This window comes from Aedes aegypti, chromosome 2 (genome assembly GCF_002204515.2).
Source record: "Aedes aegypti strain LVP_AGWG chromosome 2, AaegL5.0 Primary Assembly, whole genome shotgun sequence".
Classification (NCBI taxonomy): domain Eukaryota; kingdom Metazoa; phylum Arthropoda; class Insecta; order Diptera; family Culicidae; genus Aedes; species Aedes aegypti.
The window spans coordinates 211,591,618-211,612,852 of record NC_035108.1 but is presented as its reverse complement, the minus strand read 5'-3'; the positions used below and the strand labels follow the sequence as shown (position 1 = coordinate 211,612,852).

The 21,235-nt window shown below is 37.9% G+C and overlaps 1 protein-coding gene across 5 annotated transcripts in view; it reads left to right on the top strand.

Annotated features, from left to right (window-relative positions):
* LOC23687899 overlaps positions 1-21,235 on the top strand; it is a 756,337-nt gene that overhangs the window by 118,377 nt on the left and 616,725 nt on the right. For 4 of the 5 annotated variants that reach the window (XM_021843875.1, XM_021843873.1, XM_021843872.1 and 1 more), the window contains exon 3: positions 11,145-11,176. The exons of the other annotated variant lie outside the window; for it this stretch is intronic. The gene's annotated coding sequence lies outside the window, so the exon portion shown is untranslated. The remainder of the gene's footprint in view (positions 1-11,144; positions 11,177-21,235) is intronic. 5 annotated transcript variants of the gene reach the window in all.

Below are 21,235 nucleotides of genomic sequence, written 5' to 3'. Positions count from 1 at the left end.
TATTTTTTTGATTAATGCGAGGAATTTGAAGTTAGATGCTTTTCCCCATACAAAATGAAACGAGAAAACTTCTGCTGATCAACTGTGGGCAAGAGCAAGCAGGTAATCCATTAACCATAAGTAAAGTTACCGACACCTAACAATCACTTCGCTATAAAGGGTTTCCTTAAAGCAAATTTTTCCTACCGTTATATTCCTAATTTCCGCATTAAAAAATTTTACCCACGTCCGTAAGCTGCAAGACACGGAATTCAAAGAAAGATACCGAGTACTCTCCGAAAGCTTCCATCAGATGAAGATCAGCAGTTCATTACGAAGAACGATGAAATTTAAAAAGAATAATAAATAATAAAAACATAATGTTCGCAACAAAATAACTTGTTTTTCAAAGAATGATAAAATTTTCAAAGAATAAAAAAAATACTAGAGATAAATATTTCAGGCAATGTACAAAAAATCTACATCTTGAACTGAACGTCATTCGACCAAAATAAATGTTTTAAGGCAATTCGACCAAATGTACTTTCGACCAAATGTCATTCTACCAAACGTCATTCGACCAAATGTCATTCGAAGAAATGTCCTAAAGCCGGATAGAGAAATGCGGCCATGAACCGAGTGAATTGGCGAAATATTGTTGGCGAGGTTTTATCAAGCTTATTGATGTAAAACCAAATAAATAAATAATAATTCAGAAGAATCTAATAAATAATTATCGGGTAAATGTGATAGTACCATACACGAACAGCTTGCCCATTCGTTTAAACTGAAAAATGTTTTTCCATCGGCTTTTAAGGTGATTTATTCCTTGGTGGATTTATCACCTGCTCGTGCATCATATATTCGAATATGTGGAGGATGGTATGGCCACTGCCCATATTGGATCCCAAGCTCCTTGCTATGGGTTTGTGGCTGAATTCTACATTTATTTCCAATCCGGTAGATGAGTTTTCAAAGAAGGATTTATACACTCGAGTGGGAATCAGTTTGGTTTCATCGAAATAGTAATGAAAATTGATGAACGCTCCGTGATATCGAAGTTGTGTGAAACCAATCTGTTAAAGTCAGTCGATTGGGAGTCAAGCAATGATGATTGCCACGCATTTGGCTGGGGGTTTTTCACATGCTTTCTATGTTTGGTAAAACAAAGGATTGTATCGCTTTGTGCTGGAGCTTTCAAAATAGCCTCCATACATAGAGGCAATAAAGAAAGAAACTTCTCCTTCGTACTCTCGGGGCTACGTTCTTTGTATGTTGTGGTAAATCGAAGCATTAAATTGCTAAAGCTGTGCAAATGACACTTCAAAATTATTGCCAAAGGAGAGTCTTTGTGACTCAGTAACAGATTTCTTCAAAGGAGCCAATCTCTCTTTCTGAATATTGGATTTGTTAATTATAATTTACCTACATATGCAGACGCAATGGGTTGGCATTCATGTCAGGGAATGCTCATAAATGATCATCGTTTTCATATACATCATCAAAACTGCAAAATCATTTATTTCTGTTAAAAACATATTTTATTGATAGAGGTTTTCAAATCTATTTGGCGTTTTTTTGGCCACAATATGAATCACATTGAAGTGCTTCTCATTGCAACGTTTCAGATGATTCGGCAAAGAAATCCCCCCATGCCCAAGTAAATCATGGAGGTACCCAGTAATGGACTACTTACTATACTTTGGTTAAAAATGGGGTGCAGTGAACATATTTTCATGAAAATTTATTTTATGGCATATGTACTTTGAATTTCGAACAGTTTATGTTGAGAATCGTCATGATTTAGGCCCGGGTCACTGCTCTTAAATGATTTCCTGGCCTATTTTGATGCGTGAGAAATGACTTCTACTGGTCAAAATATAGATCCCGACATTTATCCCGCATTGCCTTCGAATGTTTACAGTAGCTTCTGTGGGTATTGAATATCGAATTTCCGTATATCTTCGTATTTGAAGTGTTTGAAATTTTTCATGCAGTAAGTAGGACTATTTAATTACACTCATAATTTCATAACATTCCCTTTATTTTTCTGGAGATGGCCAATTTGCTTTAAAATGTACAGTATTCCGAGTATTTTACGTACCGTAAAACGGGGTAACTGTGATAATGCGGGTAACTTTGATAGTGAGAGACCAACCACATACAAAACGAAATAAGATAATATCTGTTAATCAGTTGAACAAAACGTATGCAAAAGTAAAGAATATTAGTAAGATACTTCATGTCAGAGCTATTTGCATTTAAATCGAGAATATTTGAGACTTAATATACGAATATTAAAAATGTGTGCATCCTATGCATCAATTTCGAAACGTTTACGAACAACCTGTTCTACAATCATTATTTGATTAGTTTTGAAAAGTTCGTAACTTATATTTTACGGCCTAGTTATAATAGAACTTGAATATGGCAAACTGTGACCATTTTTGTAATCTAAGTCAGAAATTTCCATATAACGATAAACGCCTAGAGGTATGCAATGCCCTATAAATGTTCGTAATTCATTCAATTTTGTTTGATTTATGGTCCATTAACAAAGTTACCCCAAAACAGAAGTTCAACTTTCGATTATATGAAAAATTATATATCCATTCAAATTAAATCTTTCGGAAATGTATCAACTACAATCGATAGCTAGGATGCCGGTACTTGCTTTAAAAATAAAAACTAATAATCTTTGAAACAGCATGCATAAATATTCAAGTTCTCTTCGAAAAACATATCAAAGTTACCCCGTTTAACGGTATCTCAATAAATATAGTTTAGAGAACACAAATGATTTTATTATTCAATTTGGTGATTCCTTTCCTTAAGCAGCAGATCGTAAAAATCTTATTCTCACCCCTAAATTTGTTTATATCGACACCAGCAGCTATTCTGGAAGGTTAAAAGCGTGAATCTATTTGCTTGAAGTTTTACTTGATATATGTACTTTAGAGATTTTTCATTTTGATAATTATTGGCTACCCAATTATCTAACAATAAATCCAATTATCAAATGGACTTAGCTACAGAGAGTTTTCATTATTTGATTAAAAATGTGCCGGCAAAATATTATGATTCAATCCTAATTGCTGGAACTCTATGTTTGCATACTGCGCAGAGCACATTCCCGACAGATTAACGTGTAAAAAGTTTGCTTCAGTTTACTTTTAAATGATTCAAATTTTTAGTAGACGCGAACATGCCAATCTGATACCGGTATAATAAAATATTTGCAGCTGATTAAACTATAAGGTAAATTATTTCCATCGATCACGTGAAACTTGAGCGACCTAGTTATGTTAATTGTAATTCTTAGTAATTGTCATGCAATTGAAATACTGCCATTCGTTTACAGCAGGGGTTTTCAGACATTTTGTCTCTTGGAGCATTTTTTATGATTAAATTTTTGCACTGAGCACTTGTGCATTGTGAATCCGTTTGGAATCTGAAACTTTCGATACGCGTAAATCGATACATATTTATCCGAAAAACGAGAAGTAAGTGTTTTGTTAAATATTAAATTTGTATTTTCTCTTCACAGTTTTTTTTAATAAAACATCTGTTCCCTTTGATTAGAAAATTCTTCTATTTGAGGGTTAGACACCAACACGTTAAATGTTTTTAGGAAACGATTTATCCTTTAAACTAAGTACCACGCTGGACTAGATATCAACATCAACCACAACATCTCAAGACAAAGATAAATTGAATTTACCTTTTACATTTTTCAAAGCATGAATCCGGAAAACTGAACATACAAACAATACCCTGAGCTGAATACTTGATGGATTTATTATGAGATATTCTTGGGGCCTACTTTAGCCGAGTGGTTAGAGTCCGCGGCTACAAAACAAAGCCATGCTGAAGGCGTCTGGGTTCGATTCCCGGTCGATTCAGGATCTTTTCGTAATGGAAATTTCCTTAACTTTTCTGGGCATGGCGAAAATGGCAACTTTAGCAAAGGAAGCTTTCAATTTATAACTGTAGAGAAGCTGAGAAGCATGCTATGTCCCAGTGAGGACGTAATGCCAAGAAGATGATGCGACAGATATTTTGCGTGTACGATTCATTTTTTCTCTAAATTTCTTCTCATAAAAAAAATTAGTACGCATTTTTATATAATTTTTAGTGTATTAAGTTCAAAATTAAGCTCTGGTAGAAAGTTTTGGAAGTGTTTTTGAGCACTTGTCAATGCTTCACGTGGCACCAAGTGCTCCGAATAGTGCGATCTGAAAACTGCTGGTTTACAGAATGCATTTTTGCCATGCAATGTTTCTATTGTAATGCCTGTTGCGTGCCATATTGCATTTATATGCTGTTTCACCCTAATAGCAGATGCTTACTTGTGATTAATATTATTATTTTTAAATACCTTCGATCACTTCTGAGTAACCAACGACATACTGATATTATGTTTAGAGCTGGTCACTGCTTTTGATGGGAAGGGGAGGAGTAGACCTACCTAGGCTTCTGAGATATCGGCATAACAAATGTAAAAGTTTCAAGGCCACTAGTGTCACCTAGCGGTCAAATTCCGAATTAAATGAGGTAGCATCAGACTCTGCTCAAGAATCCATGTTTCTAAATTATCTAGATCTGGAGCTATTTTGATATGCTCAATTATACATGCTCACTAGCGCCACCTAGTGGCAAAATCGCGAACCAAACTATTTGCTTTTCGGATGTCCTCGATCTCCTGAACAACTTTGTTGAAAATCGCTTATTTGCAAGTCGTAAGGATCTCGAGATATAGCAATGTGAATTTACCTGTTTTGAGGTGATGCTAAACTTTTTGGGGGGTGATTCAATATTTAGCTGATTGTTGCAATACTTATTTAAGTGAGCCCGTATTTATGACGGGTAGTGTACGTTTTGGCAAACTTTGACATCTTCTGCATTCTAACGTCCTCAGGGACATCGAATTTATGATGAGCAGTGAAAAACTGGAGCTTCGCAAGCTGTCGGAAGTCTGCTTTCACATACGTCTGATCATCCATAACGAAGCAATGTGGTTTCGTCAACATCTGGGTGCAGAGCTTCCGTGCACGTGTTTTACCTACCGTATTTTGCCGTTCATCGCGATAAGGCGTCTTTTGGACTTTGTACGTATGTAGAACTGAACTGCTGGGATTCCTCTAGAAAGTTTGAGCTACCCGTTTTTGAACTTTAACATTATACGGAGAACCATTTTTAGAATGTATTCTTCACCATTCATTCACCATTCCCAGCTTTCTGCCGATAACACGATGAGGCAGATCCTGATTTTCGAGGTACGTGCGCATTTTTTTTTTTGTTTTTCGGCGTTGCTGTTCTTCCGATTCCAGTTTCACAACGATTGCACATCTGCTAGTGAAACTTACACAGCGTAACTAAATACACAAGTTACAGCAATTTTTCCTGGGCTGCAAAACGGTGAGTCGACAACTAGGAAGAAGCGTTTAACACAGCTCTGGTCCTCACAAGTTCCTACCTCATGCTTCCACGGGTCAAACGATGACAAAGACCGTCAGCTAAGGGTTGCGTACTTAGCTGGAAGAGCAGCATGGGCACTGTTGTCCTTCTGGCATCAGCTAGATTCACGCGCGTCTGTTCACCAGGAGGTGTGGCTCAAACAGCGTCTGTTCTGGTATCCAGTGGCTGAATTGCGCACAGCTAAATCCAAGGTGACAGCCCCATCAGCGCGATCGTCCTAGTGTTAGTTGGGACGTTAAACAGAGCTGGCACGTTGGCAGGAACTTTGTTAGACTGGAAAAAAGGTGTGGAAAAGCGGGCATCGCGCGGCTATCTTCTACCAAAGCTGTGGTACTACAAATGAGCTAGGCACTGGCTTCATAGTGTTGGGAAACATGCGGCAACGCGTTATCGGGTGGCAGCTGATCAACGCAAGGATATGCTAGATGAGGATAAAAGGCCGTTTCTTTAACTACAGCATCATCAACGTACACTGCCCACACAAAGGGAGACCCGACGACGAGAAGGAGACGTTTTACGCGCAACTGGAGCAGATTTATGACGGATGCTCTCTGCGTGACGTGAAACTTGTTGTTGGCGACATGAACGCACAGGTAGGACGAGAGAAGATGTACGGACCGGTGATCGGGCGGAACAGCCTGCACGTCGTATCTAACAACAACGGCCAACGATGCGTCAACTTTGAAGCCTCCCATGGTAGTCCGAAGCACCTTCTTCCCCCGCAAAGATATTCATAAGGCCACCTGGAGATCACCCGATAATCTAACCGAGAACCAAATCGACCACGTCCTAATCGACGAAAATTTCTTATCTGACATCACATACCGCTGTGCGAATATAGATTCGGAGCCTTATCTTCTTCTTCTTTCTGGCGTTACGTCCCAACTGGGACAAAGCCTGTTTATAAGCTTAGTGTTCTAATGAGCACTTCCACAGTTATTAACTGAGAGCTTCCTATGCCAATTTACCATTTTTGCATGTGTAGATCGTGTGGCAGGTACGAAGATACTCTATGCCCTAGGAATTCGAGAAAATGTCCAACCCGAAAAGATCCTCGACCGGTGGGATTCGAACCCACGACCCTCAGCTTGGTCTTGCAGACTAGCTGCGCGTTTACCGCTACGGCTATCTGGGCCCCATATTCGGAGCCCTATCTAGTTGTTGTATGTATGCGCTCAAAGCTTTCAACGGTGACCAACTCGCCGAACGCCGCGGCTTAACATCGAGCGGCTACGGGACTCAGAAGTAGCCCAAGAATACGCGCAGCAGTTGGAGGTGGCCCTACCAACGGAAGAGCAGCTTGGCGCTGCCACTCTCCCACTCTTGAAGATGGCTGGAGGTACATAAGATACGCGATGGGTAGCACCGAAATAGCAGCACTAGGTCTAGCGGCCCCGAATCTGTGAAACGACTGGTACGAAGGTGATGGACCAGAATGCTGCAACATCGCACGAGAGCGAACGAGGCACGGTATAAACAGGCACGGAACAGACAAAACTCGATCTTCCGGAGAAAGAAGAACAAGAAGATCGAGATCGTGAAGCGATGGAAGAGCTGTTCCGCGCCTCAGACACACGGAAGTTTTACGTGAAGCTTAACCGTTCGTGCAAAGGATTTGTGTCACAAGTCGATATGTGCAGAGACTGTGTCTGAAATCTTCTCATGTACGAACGTGAGGTGGTCGAAAGGTGGCGGCAGCACTACAACGAGCATCTTAATGGCGATGTGGCCAGTAGCGAAAGTGACACGGAAATAACTTTGGGAGCACGCGCGGATGACGAAAGACTTCCGCCTCCAGATCTCCAAGAGGTAGAAACGGAGATTAGACGGTTGAAAGACAACAAAGCCGCTGGAGTGGATCAACTACCGAGTGAGTTGTTAAAATACGGTGGTGATGCACTGGCAAGTTCGCTGCACTGGGTTATTTCCAAGATTTGGGAGGAGAAAATATTGCCAGAGGAGTGGATGGAAGGTGTCGTGTGTCCCAGCTACAAAAAGGGCACCAAGTTGGATTGCGCCAATTATCGTGCAATCACAATTTTAAGCGCCGCCTACAAGGTACTCTCCCAAATTCTATGCCGCCGTCTATCACCAATTTCTTAAGAATTCGTTGAACAATATCAAACAAAGTTTATTGGCGAACGAGCAACAACGGACTAAACATTCTCCATCCGCCAGTTGTTGCAGAAATGCCGCGATTACAATGTACCTACACATCATTTATTCATCGATTTTAAATCGGCCTATGATACAATCGATCGAGAACAGCTATGGCAGATTATGCACGAATACGGTTTCCCGGACAAACTGATAAGATTGATCAAGGTGACGATGGAGCAAATGATGTGCGTAGTCCGAATATCAGGGACACTCTCCATTCCCTTTGAATCTCGCAGAGGGTTACGGCAAGGTGATGGCCTTCGGTGTTTACTGTTCAACATTGCTTTAGAGGGTGTGATAAGAAGTGCGGGGATAGACACGAGTGGCACGATCTTCAGAATGTCCGTTCAGTTAATTGGTTTCGCCGACGACATTGATATTGTTGCATGCAACTTTGAGACGATGGCGGATACGTACATCCGACTAATGGCTGAAGCAAGGCGAATCGGACTGAACATTAATGTGTCGAAGACAAAGTACATGATAGCGGGGGGCTCAAGAGAAGATACGGCACGCCCCCACCTCGAGTTCATATTGTCGAAGAATTTGTGTACTTAAGCTCACTAGTGACCACCGAAAACGACGCCAGCAGAGAAATCCAGAGACGCATCGTTGCTATAAATCGTGCCTACTTTGGACTCCGCAGAACGCTCCGATCGAGCAAAGTTCGCCATCGCACTAAGTTAACCATCTACAAGACGCTGATTAGGCCGGTACTCCGCTATGGACACGAAACATGGATCTTACGTGCAGAGGATCAACGCGTCTTTGGTGTTCTCGAACGGAAGGTGTTGCGGACCATCTACGGCGGAATGCTGATGGAAGACGGAACGTGGAGAAGGCGAATGAACCATGAATTGCACCAGTTGCTGAGAGAACCAATCATCGTCCACCTCGCAAAAATTGGAAGGCTGCGGTGGGCCGGGCATGTCACCAGAATAAAAAAAAAGGCACGGACACCGTATTCAGCCATTAAGCTGCACAGACTGTAACTTAACACTAGACAACGGACAAGCATGCTCCAGTGGCTCAGCCGAGAAACATTTCTGACGAAAAGTTTCAATGGCTGAAGCGGGAATCGAACCCACACCCCATGACACGATGCGCTTAAATGCCTGACGACACTAACCGCACGGCCACGAGGCCCGAGAATGTCTGTTACCCGGTGAAAATGGTTCTTGGAAACAATCCGACCGGCATAAGACGACGTGGTGCACAGTGAGCAAGATGGGTCGATCAAGTTGAGGACGATCTGCGGACCCTTCGCAGAATGCGTGGCTGGCGACGGGCAGCCATGAACCGAGTCAAATGGAGACGTCTCCTACCTACAGCAGAGGCCACCCAAGCTTTGGCCTGACTGGTACGATAAGGTAAGGCAAGTGTCCTACTTCGATGGCCAACGCACTCTAGACGACTACCACTCTGTCTGGACCACTAGTGGTACGAGACCATGAGTCGACAGGTAGGCCCAAGGTCAACTCGATGACCAACCACAAAATCGAATCACTACGGTAAGCAACGACCAAGTAATCTTCCGCATCACCAATATAGCACCTACCCGTTGTTTAGCACCAACCGCACACCAATTGTCCAATGCAGAATGCCACCGGGCTGTGGCTGAGCTTCCTTCTATCCTTGAGCTCACGATTCACAGTTTTATAAAATTTTAATTAAACTTCAAATAATTTATTTGTTTCAAATAAAATAACTTTTAGGAAAGTTTTATCACTGCACCTTATAAACTTTTTGCACTTGACAACTTGGCGGTCCAAAAAGGAAACAATTATAAACGATAGATTTGAGCACTTTTATCATCTATCTTTGCCTAACTAATAACGTGAAATAACTAGAGTGCCCATTTCCCGGCCATTCTGCTCATCCCGGGGTTCGGGACAAAATTCTAAGCTTGTCCCGGGAAATCCCGAGATCCCGAGATTTCTCAAAATTTCGAGTAAACTAGTATTTACGTTAAAATGGAAGTAGAAATTCAACATTTTTTTTCGATGAAATAAAATAATAATGTAACTTTCGATAATAATGTGTTAATTATAACAAACCACTTGTAATATACGACTTTCTATTATTAAATTAAAACTTAGCTTGACTAATTACGAGTATGCCAGAGTTCAAATCCTCAATAACTCCTATGAAAAGAAATAGGGTAAAAAATTAAGTCATAATATTGGAACAATTTACTTCAAACATTTGTATAATCATTAAATCTTTAGAATAAAAGAAAAGATTAAAGATCGTTGAAGGTATTGTAGAATATCATGCTTAAAATCAATTACTGATAAGAAATTGACTGAAGTTTAGATGTACTATCAAATTTGCTCTCTCAGTCTAGGGTACTAAACCAGCTAATAATGAAGAGAAGAGTTTAATGCTTTACAACTAGAAAATTAAAAATATGTGTTTTTAACTTGGTGAATTGGTCTTTTCATAATTATAATGACTGGTTGATTCTCGCGAAACATTACTAAAAGACATATGTACAAATGAGAGATTCTCTCCTCTCCCGCTCTCTTTCGATTATAACAGTGGAATAGTAAAGCTTTTGGGAAGTTTTTCACTACAGATCGAAAGGCAATTTTCTTGACTAGCGTTTCAGACAAAAAACGCAACAGAGAGGTTGATGTGACTCAGTTATTGATCAAAGAGAAAGTAAACGAAGAGAGCCTTTCATTTGTACGTAGGTCTTTTAGTAATGTTTCGCGAGAATGAATTCTCTTTTTCATGATGCTCTTTTATTTTATCAAATAAGGCTAGATTGTGTCAAAACTAATCTCCCGGGAAACGGAAAATCCCGAAATTTGACGAATCCCGGGACTTTTTGTCCCGGGATGGACACTCTAGAATTAACCATTTCAAGGGAAAACTATCATATAGGTAAACTAAAACTTTGGTATTTTTTTTTGTTTATATAATCAAGACTGCAGTTTATTATAAAACTGATGTTTTCCTTGCAATATTCCAAGAGCAAAAGTCGTTTCAGCTGCCTCAAGACGATAGAGTTGATAAACCTTCAGAAAGGATTCGAAAGCATTAATTACATGTAAAGCTTGGAAATGCGAATTAACGTTTTTATGAAAGGTTATAAAATTAAGCGAAAATTTAACAAAGAAACATGTTTCTGGAAAACTGAGAACTCAGCTAATGACAGTACACAAAAAATACTGAAAAGTTTGCAAAAATGTTGTGCATAATAACTGACTTAATCGTTAATGTCTGACTGTTGGGTAAATATATGGTAAACCGAGTTTCCAGTAATGGAAAAAAGTGGTGAGTCTGTAGTCCAAAAGCCTAGCAAAATTCCACCAAAGCCGGTAATCACAACTTGCTATATTTACTCTTCTCCAACAGTCTGAGATAATCACCATGCAGAAATCTTACGACTAGGTTCTGAACTGGTGGTTACAATACATAAATACATACATTACTTAATCAAACTTCAAATTATATAAGTGAATAAATTTAAAACACCGACAACTGGGAATGACATTTTGTTTCATTTATCCTCATAACAGGTGGATTACAGACAGCAGTCAACATTCCAACGGTAAGTAACTAAATTTCCAATTGACATACCGGTCAGCCTGATTTAGTGAAAATTTAATGCTCGTAAAACTTGTCCCGAAAATTGACATTAATGTCTCATAAAATCGCTCACACCATCTGTTTGGGATAATCCTCGGTTGCTGTCAGAGCAACACGCAATAAACCACCTCGTCCGTGTCTGGGGGATTACCGAGATTCTGATCCGTACAAATACGGCCGACTGAGGGACCAACAGAATCAGTCACCCGAAGGCAGGGTAAAATATTCCAAGAATTGGCTATGTTTTTGACACTCCGGTAGAGCCACTCGGTATGTGAACCGTGATATTGATTTTCTGCCCGGATGGTGTGTATTCAATTCGTTTTACATGTGCTCTCCACCAGGGCAAAGTGGCCAAACATTCGTCGATGAGAGATGGGTGCTAAAGAGAGTTGGTATCACATTGTGATACGATTTATGGGGCTGCTGGGTAGACTGGTTGTAGTTCCGTGATTGTAGTGCAGGAGAAGTCCAGTATTGTTGTTGTTTTTTTAATCCTGTATTATTATCATTTCAGACATGATACTCATGTCTCAAATCTCGGTATTCTATGTTCCTGATTTGACAAAACTCAATAAGTTATTATTAACTTCTTTTGACAACAAATTACATTTCATTTGTCGTAGCAGTTCAGAGATTTAACCTTCCAGTCGTCGCGCGGTTTGCTACCTTCAGAACCACCACGCAAGTGGCGAAAAGCGAGGTTTTCTCACCAGTGTTGTACAAAATACAACAGCGCGACGACTGAAGTGTTAATATGTAAATTGTATTCATCTGCTTCTAGAAGAAAAAATCGCTTTTTTATATACTTAATCTTATAAAACAAGGTAAAATATTTGCACCATTTTTTTTTTCTTAAATTATATATTATTTTGTTGTTGTTCCAATGTATCAACATGGGATATTCTATGTAATTGGTCCCAGAATGCTGATTTGTGGAACACTAGCTGCTACGGGATGTGTCAGACTTGAAGTTCGAATAATTAGTCTGAAATGTACAATTTGACAGATAACTTTGAGTTGTATGTTTTGCATTTAAGTCTCAAAAGTTAGATTGATGTAGTTGAACTGTATTGTTGATGTATTGAAAACACAAATTCACAGCTGTGAAAGTATATTTACCCAGCTGTGTTTCAAAAGAAGCATTTAAAGTTAGAAAAACGTCAGTTTCGAATGACGAAAACAGTTGATGTTCAGGTAGTCACTCCAGCATATGCGTTTCAGGCATTTAATGAATACAACATTATTCCAAACACCAATCAAAAATAAAAATAAAGTAATCTCTCTACCATACAAAGCTGGGCCAGTCTATTCAAGAGTCACCAGGAACGGCTATAAACAACAGTTAGTGAATGTTCCTGCGTGCATTAAATTACCGTCTATCATGAGTTTAAGTGTCAACGGGACTTAAAATGTATTCAATGTATTTACTGTGTTACTCTAAACAATTTCAATGTATTTATATTTGGTGTTCATCAATGATTAGATAATATTCTACATTATACGGTGTTTTACGATAATTTTATAAATAATGCTACAGAAAATGCGCAACTGTAGATCAAAGCTATGCGGAACTCGGATTGAATCCTTGCCAGAGTCAGTTATTGGAAAAACCCGAATCAGCAGTGCAACTCAAACAGAATGAAATCATTTTGCATATACCATGGAAAGTAATTTCAACCCATAGTGATGCTTTGGTCAAATAACCAGAGCATGGTCACATTCGTGATGAAGCAAGGGAAAAATTGCAGTACGTGTTCAGAAATGCTCGCTGTCACTATCAGGGATAGAAATCTGCCGATTTCTGCAGGCAAACTGCGGTACAAATTAGCCCACTCTCTATCATATCAATATCATTCTCTTAATGCCATCACCAGTTCAATGACGGTGATGATTTGTGAATATCACTGGAAGGCGAAATTTCGGAATATATTTAGCGATTTGTCTGAACGATGTCATTAATGCTACGGAACTGCAACGGAGTGTTGGTCATCGAAAAACCTTGCATCGTTTTCAATTTCAAACATAGGTCAGAGCTGACTCAGGTTCGCAATAAACGAACGAAAGTGGATCCAGAGTGGAGTCATCTGAATAGTGGTCAGAGTCGTGAAAAGTGGGTAAGGACATTAGGGCATGTCCTACGCACGAAAATAACTGGGTTGGGAAGTTGTTTCCGAAAATAATGGGTTGGGAAATTGTTTCCGAAAATAAAACATTTAAACTATCCAACCTCGAACAAATAATTATACTAGATACTCCATATCTTGATATCGTATTAGAGAACTATACTAAAAGTTGGTTTTCAATGCTAAATCGATGATGTCTTGGATCGCATTAACACTGGATTTGTGTACTGTTACTCGATACCTGTCAAACTCGAGAGTCCCTTCAATATCGAGTCATGGAGAGTTGTCTGTAGATGAAAAATCAGCGAAGATGGATAATTAAAAACAATAAAATAATTTTTGTATATAATCTTTTATTTAGCCCGTAGGCTACGGGGCTGACATACAAAATTCAAATTGCTCGTAATTGAGCATAAAACAATATTTTTCATGAAATTTTGAGGATTGATATTAGTTGTAGTTTCATGAGTAATGGAGAAGTACACATTTGGAGTATTGTTGACAAGATTATTCCAGAATATTTCTGGGTCAGGTAGGGTAAAAATCGCATAAACTTCCTTTTAGAACTTATTTATCATTTGAAAACGAAATGTTTTCATACAAACAGTGTACAGACTAGTTATTAGTAATAAGTTACGATGCACCAGGGAATTCAGAAAAATATAAACTTTCGGTCATCGCGCGAATTTTTGTAACGCGAGTAGTCGCGCGTTGTTTTTTGTACAACACCCTTGGTTTTTCGAATATCCCAGGAGTCTGACGACTTAGAAAGATGACGTCTTTGGCAAAATTGTTCAGTAGCTCAAGGGCTATCATTATTTTAGCCAAGAAATTCGGAATTTCGCCACTAGGCGGCGCTAGTGAGAATGAAACTTTTGTATCGCAGATCTCAGGATCCTGACCACTTAGAAAGATGACGTCTTCGATAAAGTTGTTCTGTAACTCAAGGACTATCATTGTTTGAGCTAGTTGATTCAAAATTTTACTACCAGGCGGCGCTAGTGAGCATAAAACATTTGTTTCGCAAATATCTCAGGAGCCTGATCACTTAGAAAGATGTCGTCTTCGGTAGAGTTGTTCAGTAGCTCAAATTCTTTCTATGTTTAATCCTTAAAGTTCGAGATTTTGCAAAATAATCATAGTTGAGCTTCTGAACAACTTTGCCGAAGGTGTCTGTCTAGAAAGTCAAGATCTTGCAGTATCTGCGAAACAAAAGTTTCATGCTCACTAGCGCCGCCTGGTGGCAAAAGATCCTATTTCTTGGCTCAAATAATGATAGCCCTTGAGCTCCTGAACTACTTTGCCAAAGACGATAACTTTCGAAGTGGTCAGTGCAAACAAAAGTTTCTTGCTCACTAGCGCCGCCTAGTGGCAAAATTTTTGAATCAACTAGCTCGATCAATGATAGTCCTAATTTACTAAACAACTTTGCCGAAGACGCTATCCTTCTAAATGGTCAGGATCCTGAAATATATGCAAAACAAAAGTAAAACTTCCATGACCACTAATGCCACCTAGCGGTCAAATTCCGAATTAAATGAGGTACCATCCGATAGCATTTCACCTCCAGACAACTTCACTAAAGACCCCAAGTTTCTATATTATCTGGATTTTGAGATATACCGATTTCAAACTGTGGTTTACTCGAACCGTATATAGTGTGTTCATTATTATACGAATTCCATGTACATTTGTTGATTTTACCGTATTATAAAGGGTCATACTGTAAATAAAAAGGTCGAGTATTGTTCTTAAGAAGATTCTTGAGGAATACATTTTGGTTTGGTGTCGATAGATATCTCTGTTGCAAAATGATAGCATATACATCACAACTGTTGTACAAAATACAACATCGCGACAGCCCGAAGGATAATTAACCTAGAACAATGTTATGGCTTCCAGAACATTCAGAAATTTTGTCCATTATCTACACAGGTTCATAAATTATTTTATGCGAGTGCTTTAAAGCAATTATCAAGCCTTAACAGACGTGGACACAAATGTTATCAAGATATTGGATATTGGAAGTCATCGAAATTGTTCTGAAGTTCAGGTCCTTTTGATCTACAAAATCTACTATAGTCCATACTCACCCAATTCTTGTGAATAATAAAGAAAGACGTGAATGACCCTTGCGGTTAAAACGTCTATAATAGAAAAAAAAATCTTATGAAAAATTTTCATTCCTACCCATAAAGGCGCGGAAAGTGTACTACTATGAAGATTGTAAATTTAAAGGTCTTCAGAACACACTGAAGTAGAGGGCAAAAGTTTCGGTATACAGCTTGACTTATTAATCAAACAAGACGTTTTCAATATCCCAAGTAACCACTAGCCTGCTAATTCGCTTTTTTGGGCTCATAGGGCTGTTATACGGCTAATATAGGGCATGTCCGCTCTATAGTGGCCCTATATTAGCACGGAGGGCAAATTAAAGTGCTATTTGGTTACTTGGGATATCCATACTTGATCATGAAATTCTATTGTAGGTCAAAACAATTGTTTATGATCTTATTGGTCATCGTATGAATTTGAAATTAATCTGATCACAAGATTGACAATATCTACTGGATCTACCGGTGCTGTTTCACATTTTTTTAACATTTATTATTATCAAGCCTCTAGAGACATCTACAAAGCTTAAGAAAAGTAATAGGATATTCAATGGTACCGTGAACTTCCACTTTTTGTAACAATATCCATTACACAGCATCGGGGTTTATTTTAATTTAGAATTAAATATTCCGGATGGATCACGGAGAGTAGTGAGTTAACCCAACCTAAAGAAACAGTAACCACTTTAATTTCAAGTGCACGGTTTGTGGCACATCTGATTTAGGAAACTAAATCTAAAGAAGAAAAGTTCAAGCATTTTTGGATAACTTGACAACATACTGGGTTGTTCCAAAATACCCGGTTCCCTGATGGAAAAAGGCCATTATTTATGCAATTCATGAATTTGCCAATCAAGTATATAGATTGAAAAGATGCAAACTTGAAATAGCATATGAGTTTCTGTCAAGCCTTCTAGCAGCGATATGGCAATTAATCAACTTTACTAAATCTTATTAACTCTCTAGCTTACTCATCTACTCTTTCTTTCACTAACTCATAAATTTTCTCACTATCTCACATACAGAATGCTTTCTATCCCAAAGTATAAAATCATATTTCCTCATTTCTACATATGTGGCTCCGCTTGTCTTATGTTACTTGAGTCTTCATTAAATTCTTCATCATAGTATCAAGGATATACATCCTCTATATTCGGTAACATATTTACGTAAGAACGGTCATTAGTATGCTTAGCACGTAACCACTACTATCAGTGGGACTGTTATGCGTATAAATTCACCAAAAACCCCGTATTTCTTGGCATAACAGTTTCACTTTAAATTTCGTAGCAAAATTTACTTTTTCCCATAATACAAACTCTTGATTCTAGTGAACACGCTACTATTGATACAGTTTCATTAAGATTTATCACAAACCTGAGCAATACGACACATGAAAGTTCTAAAATCATTAAATGAGTTTTAATAGGTTGCATACATATTTTAGAACATGAGACAGCTATGCGTATAACGGCAGTATACTTACGAGCCATATGAAGCTTCATGGATAGGAATAAGAATGTTTCACGAGAATTGAGTGAGCATAGACTGTAGTAGATTTGGTAGATCAAAAGGACCTGAACTCTAGCACGATTTGGATGACTTCCATTATTCAATATCTTGTCAAAATTTGTGGACACGTCTGTTAAGACTTGATGAGTGCTGTAACCCACTAAATGTAGACTTCTCTCGCTTAAAATAATTTATAAACCTGTGCAGATTATGGTCAACACTTTATAATGTTCTGGAGGCCTTTATTCTACCATTATTCTAGGTTAACTATACATTTATAAATCCCCTGGTGCATCGTAACTTATTACAAATAACTAGTCTGTACACTTTTTGTATGAAAACATTTCGTTTCCAAATGATAAATGAGTTCTAAAAGGAAGTTTATGTTATTTCTACCCTACTTGACCCAGAGATGTTCTGGAATAGCTCTGTCAACAATACTCCAAATGTGTACTCCACCATTACTCATAAAACTAAAGTGAAGCAATACTGAAAATTTCATTAAAAATATTGGGTTATGCTAAAATACCAGTATTTTGAATTTTGTATGTCAGCCCCGTAGCCTACGGGTTATTCAAAAGCACATGTTAAAACAAACAAATACTAATGAACAGTTAGATGACAGTAATATTATTATCACCGAATTTAAAAAATATTTGAACAAGTATTGAGGGCATTGTATTAGCAAGTTTGCATCCTACTCGTGAAATCGAAAGTCCATTTCCAGGTTGGACCCTTTTCAAGTTTTTCTTTATGGGTTTACTGATCCACAGTCGGTCGGTGATTTCATACCAAACTTGCAGCTGTTTAGATATCGATGAAATTTAACATAATTATTTCCGTAGGCTAATCTCAGTGCAATTGATCATTTGTCCTGTGCATGTGAATTCAGCTAGTTTCGTATTCCATCGTGTCAAAATGTCCTCAAGTGTACTTGTTGAAACGTTACAAACTATAACTTGACTCTTATAACTTATCTTGAACTATAACTTATCCCTCTTGACCACGAGTAATGAGTTAATTAATTTAAAAACCATGTGGATTGGATTACCGGACAGCTCAATATAAGCATCAATTAGTTACAGCATGTTTGTTCTTCAAAAAATAAATCAACCGGACATATTCCTTGAAGATTTTTTAGAGCGCTTCATTTTCTAGTATTCTACCAAACATAATATCAGAATCATTAGAAGATTTTATCAAAATTCCGATAAATAATTATATCTTATAAAAAATCTTACCAAAACTACAATGGAACTCAATAGTTTTATGCGAAACACCTGCCAAGTTATCTTAAAATGATCTTATTCTTGATATGGGGATTTTATTTTATTTCCGTACGGGTTTGGGCCGAAAGGTCTCAGATTTTCATGAAACTTTTTCCACAGGCAGGGCTCATCAATATATGAATAAAAAAAAATTAAGAAAAATTCAGGAACTCATTTGGAAATTTTTTGTTTTCCCCTGACATTACTTACTTTGAAAAATCATAACTCAAGAACGAAGCATCATAGAAACAAAGTTTTTTTCATGAAAATGAAAGCAAATTTTCTCAGGTATAAAAAAAATATTAACTGGAAAAAAAATGTCCATAACTCAAAAACGAAAAAAAGTACATTTCAAATATTTCAGCGATTAAAGCTCTCAAAAATATTTTTTTGAAAATTTTCCACTATTTGGAACATGGTTTTTCCTGCTTTTCTTTACGAATTTTCTCAACTGTGGAAAATTTTGTGGAAAACTTTTTCCAGTTATTTCTTTTTTATTTCTGAAAAAAATTGCTTTCATTTTCATAAAAAAAAACTTTGTTTCTACGATGCTTCGTTCTTGAGTTATGATTTTTCAAAGAAAGTAGTGTCAGAGGAAAACAAAAAAATTCCAACTGAGTTTTCCGGGAAAATAGGCGACCCTGATTTTTTCTCAATTTTTTTTTTATCCATATATTGATGAGCCCTGCCTGTGGAAAAAGTTTCATGAAAATCTGAGACCCTTCGGCCCACTTTGTACGGAAATAAAAAAAATCCCCATATATTGATTGATTAAAAAAATTCTCGAAGAATACGAAAAATGTTTGATTAGAGATCATTCAATTTTCCATTGAATTCCTTTAATAAGCACTCCAGTTTTTATTTTCAAAATTCGTTCCTCGGAGTACCTCGAATTTCTCTGGTGAGTTGTCATCAATACATAAAGGTGTTTTTTTGAAACGCAAATATGGAATCCTTTCAGAAAATTCTTCGAATTATAAGGAATAGCTTCTTGAGTACTAGCAAAGGACTAACAGATTTGTTTATACAGATATATCCTATTTTCTAAGACGGCATGTTTGATAGTTTTCCTGTACATTTTCCAAGATTTTTTTTTTCATGAGTTCTCTGTCAAACTCGTTCAGTAGTTTCACTTTAAAAATAATGTATATTCTGAAAACTTCATTACCTATTTTTTTCCTTGTAAAATCGTTATTTTTTTTTCTTTGGATGTATTAAGTTAGAAATCACTCCTGCAAACTTTCGTGGGATGCAAGAATAATCGCATACATTAATTTGAGAACTTTCTCAAAAATCATTTTTCTTAACATTTTCTTGAAATTCTTGAGGATATGCAATCTTAACTAATACAATATGTTTAGGCTCTGAGATTCTTACATATATAGTGATACGTATTTTTCTGGAGTTTTTACGGATTTTAAGCCACATTTTTTTATGATTATTCAGAGCAATTCCTCCAGAAACAAAGATAATCTAAGGATTCCTACAGTAATTACATCAAGAATCCAACAAGTATACGATCAAGAATTTCACTAAGAACATCTCAAAGCATAACCTTTGGCAGATATTCACCAAGAAATTGCTTGCCCCAGAGATTCTTAAAAGTAATTTGCCTTGAATAGTTATCACATACTCTCCCAGGAATTTCTCCAGAAATACTTTTAAAGCGTCTTAACCCTTAAAAGCCCGAGACGAACCTTGGAATTTTAAATGGCCACAACTCGGAGACTAGCAGATCAGTTAATTGGCCTTACAATCCTTAGGTGAGACATCCCTCTGACCTTTCCCCCTTTTTTAGGTAACAGAAAAAGCGTGGGCACGAGGGGTCCGAAACCAGCCTCAAACGGATATCTCAACATCCAGTTGAGCTAGGAGGATGGTGTCTTCGGCAAAGTTATTCAGCAGATCAGAGCTGTCTGGTGTTGAACAGTCTGATTGAGAATTCATCCGCTAGGTGGCGCTAGTGGAAAATTTTCTTCAATCATCTGTATCATAAGATCCATATTAACTAGAAGGTTGGTGTCTTCGGCAATGCTGTTCATGAGATCAAGGACTATCTGGCAGTCAGGAGTCTGATTGAGTATTTTTCCGCTAGGTGGCGCTAGCGACAAATTTACTTCAATTGTCTGTATCTCAAGATCCTTAACAGCTTCCGCTAGGTGAAGCTGGTGTAAATAAATTTTCAATCTTATCTATCTTAACATTCTTAACAGTTAGAAGGTTGGTGCCTTCCGCAAAGAAATACAGGAGATTTTGGGCGCTAATGGCGTTAATGTATGGCCGACCATAATTATCTTACAGATATATCGTCTTGTTCAAAACTTCTTAGGGATATGTGTCATCAACCAGCAAATAAATTCTCAATTAGATTTTTCTCCTCCCAGATTGCCCTCAATCTGCTGAACATCTTTGCCGAAGACACCAACCTTGTAGCTGTTAAGAATGTTGAGGTAGGGAAGAGTGTAGATGTCTTTTAACTAGCTCCACCTAGCGGATGAATTCCTAATCAGACTCTTCACCGCCAAACACCCCTTTATCTGCTGAACAACTTTGCCGAAGACACCAACCTTCTAGCTGAAGATAATCTTAAGATGCATACAATTAAAGACAATTTGTTACTAGTGCTACTTAGCGGAAAAAATTCCCATTCAGACTTGTTTCTGCCAGATATATCTGTATATATTTGCCGCAGACACCCACGTTTTGCTGATAAGGATAATGAGGTAGAAAAAATTGCTGATTTCTTTTCACTAGCGCCACATAGTGGATGAATTTCCAATTAGTCTCTTCACCACCAGATAGATCTTAATCTGCTGAACAGCTTCATCGAAGACACTAACCTTCCAGCTGTTAAGGATCTTGAGATACAGACAGTTGAAGTAGCGCCACCTAGCGGAAAACTTCTCAATCAGACTCTTAATTGTCAGAAAACCCTTGATATCCTGAACAGCTTTGCAGAAGACACCAACCTTCTAGCTGGTAAGGATCTTGAAAAACAGAG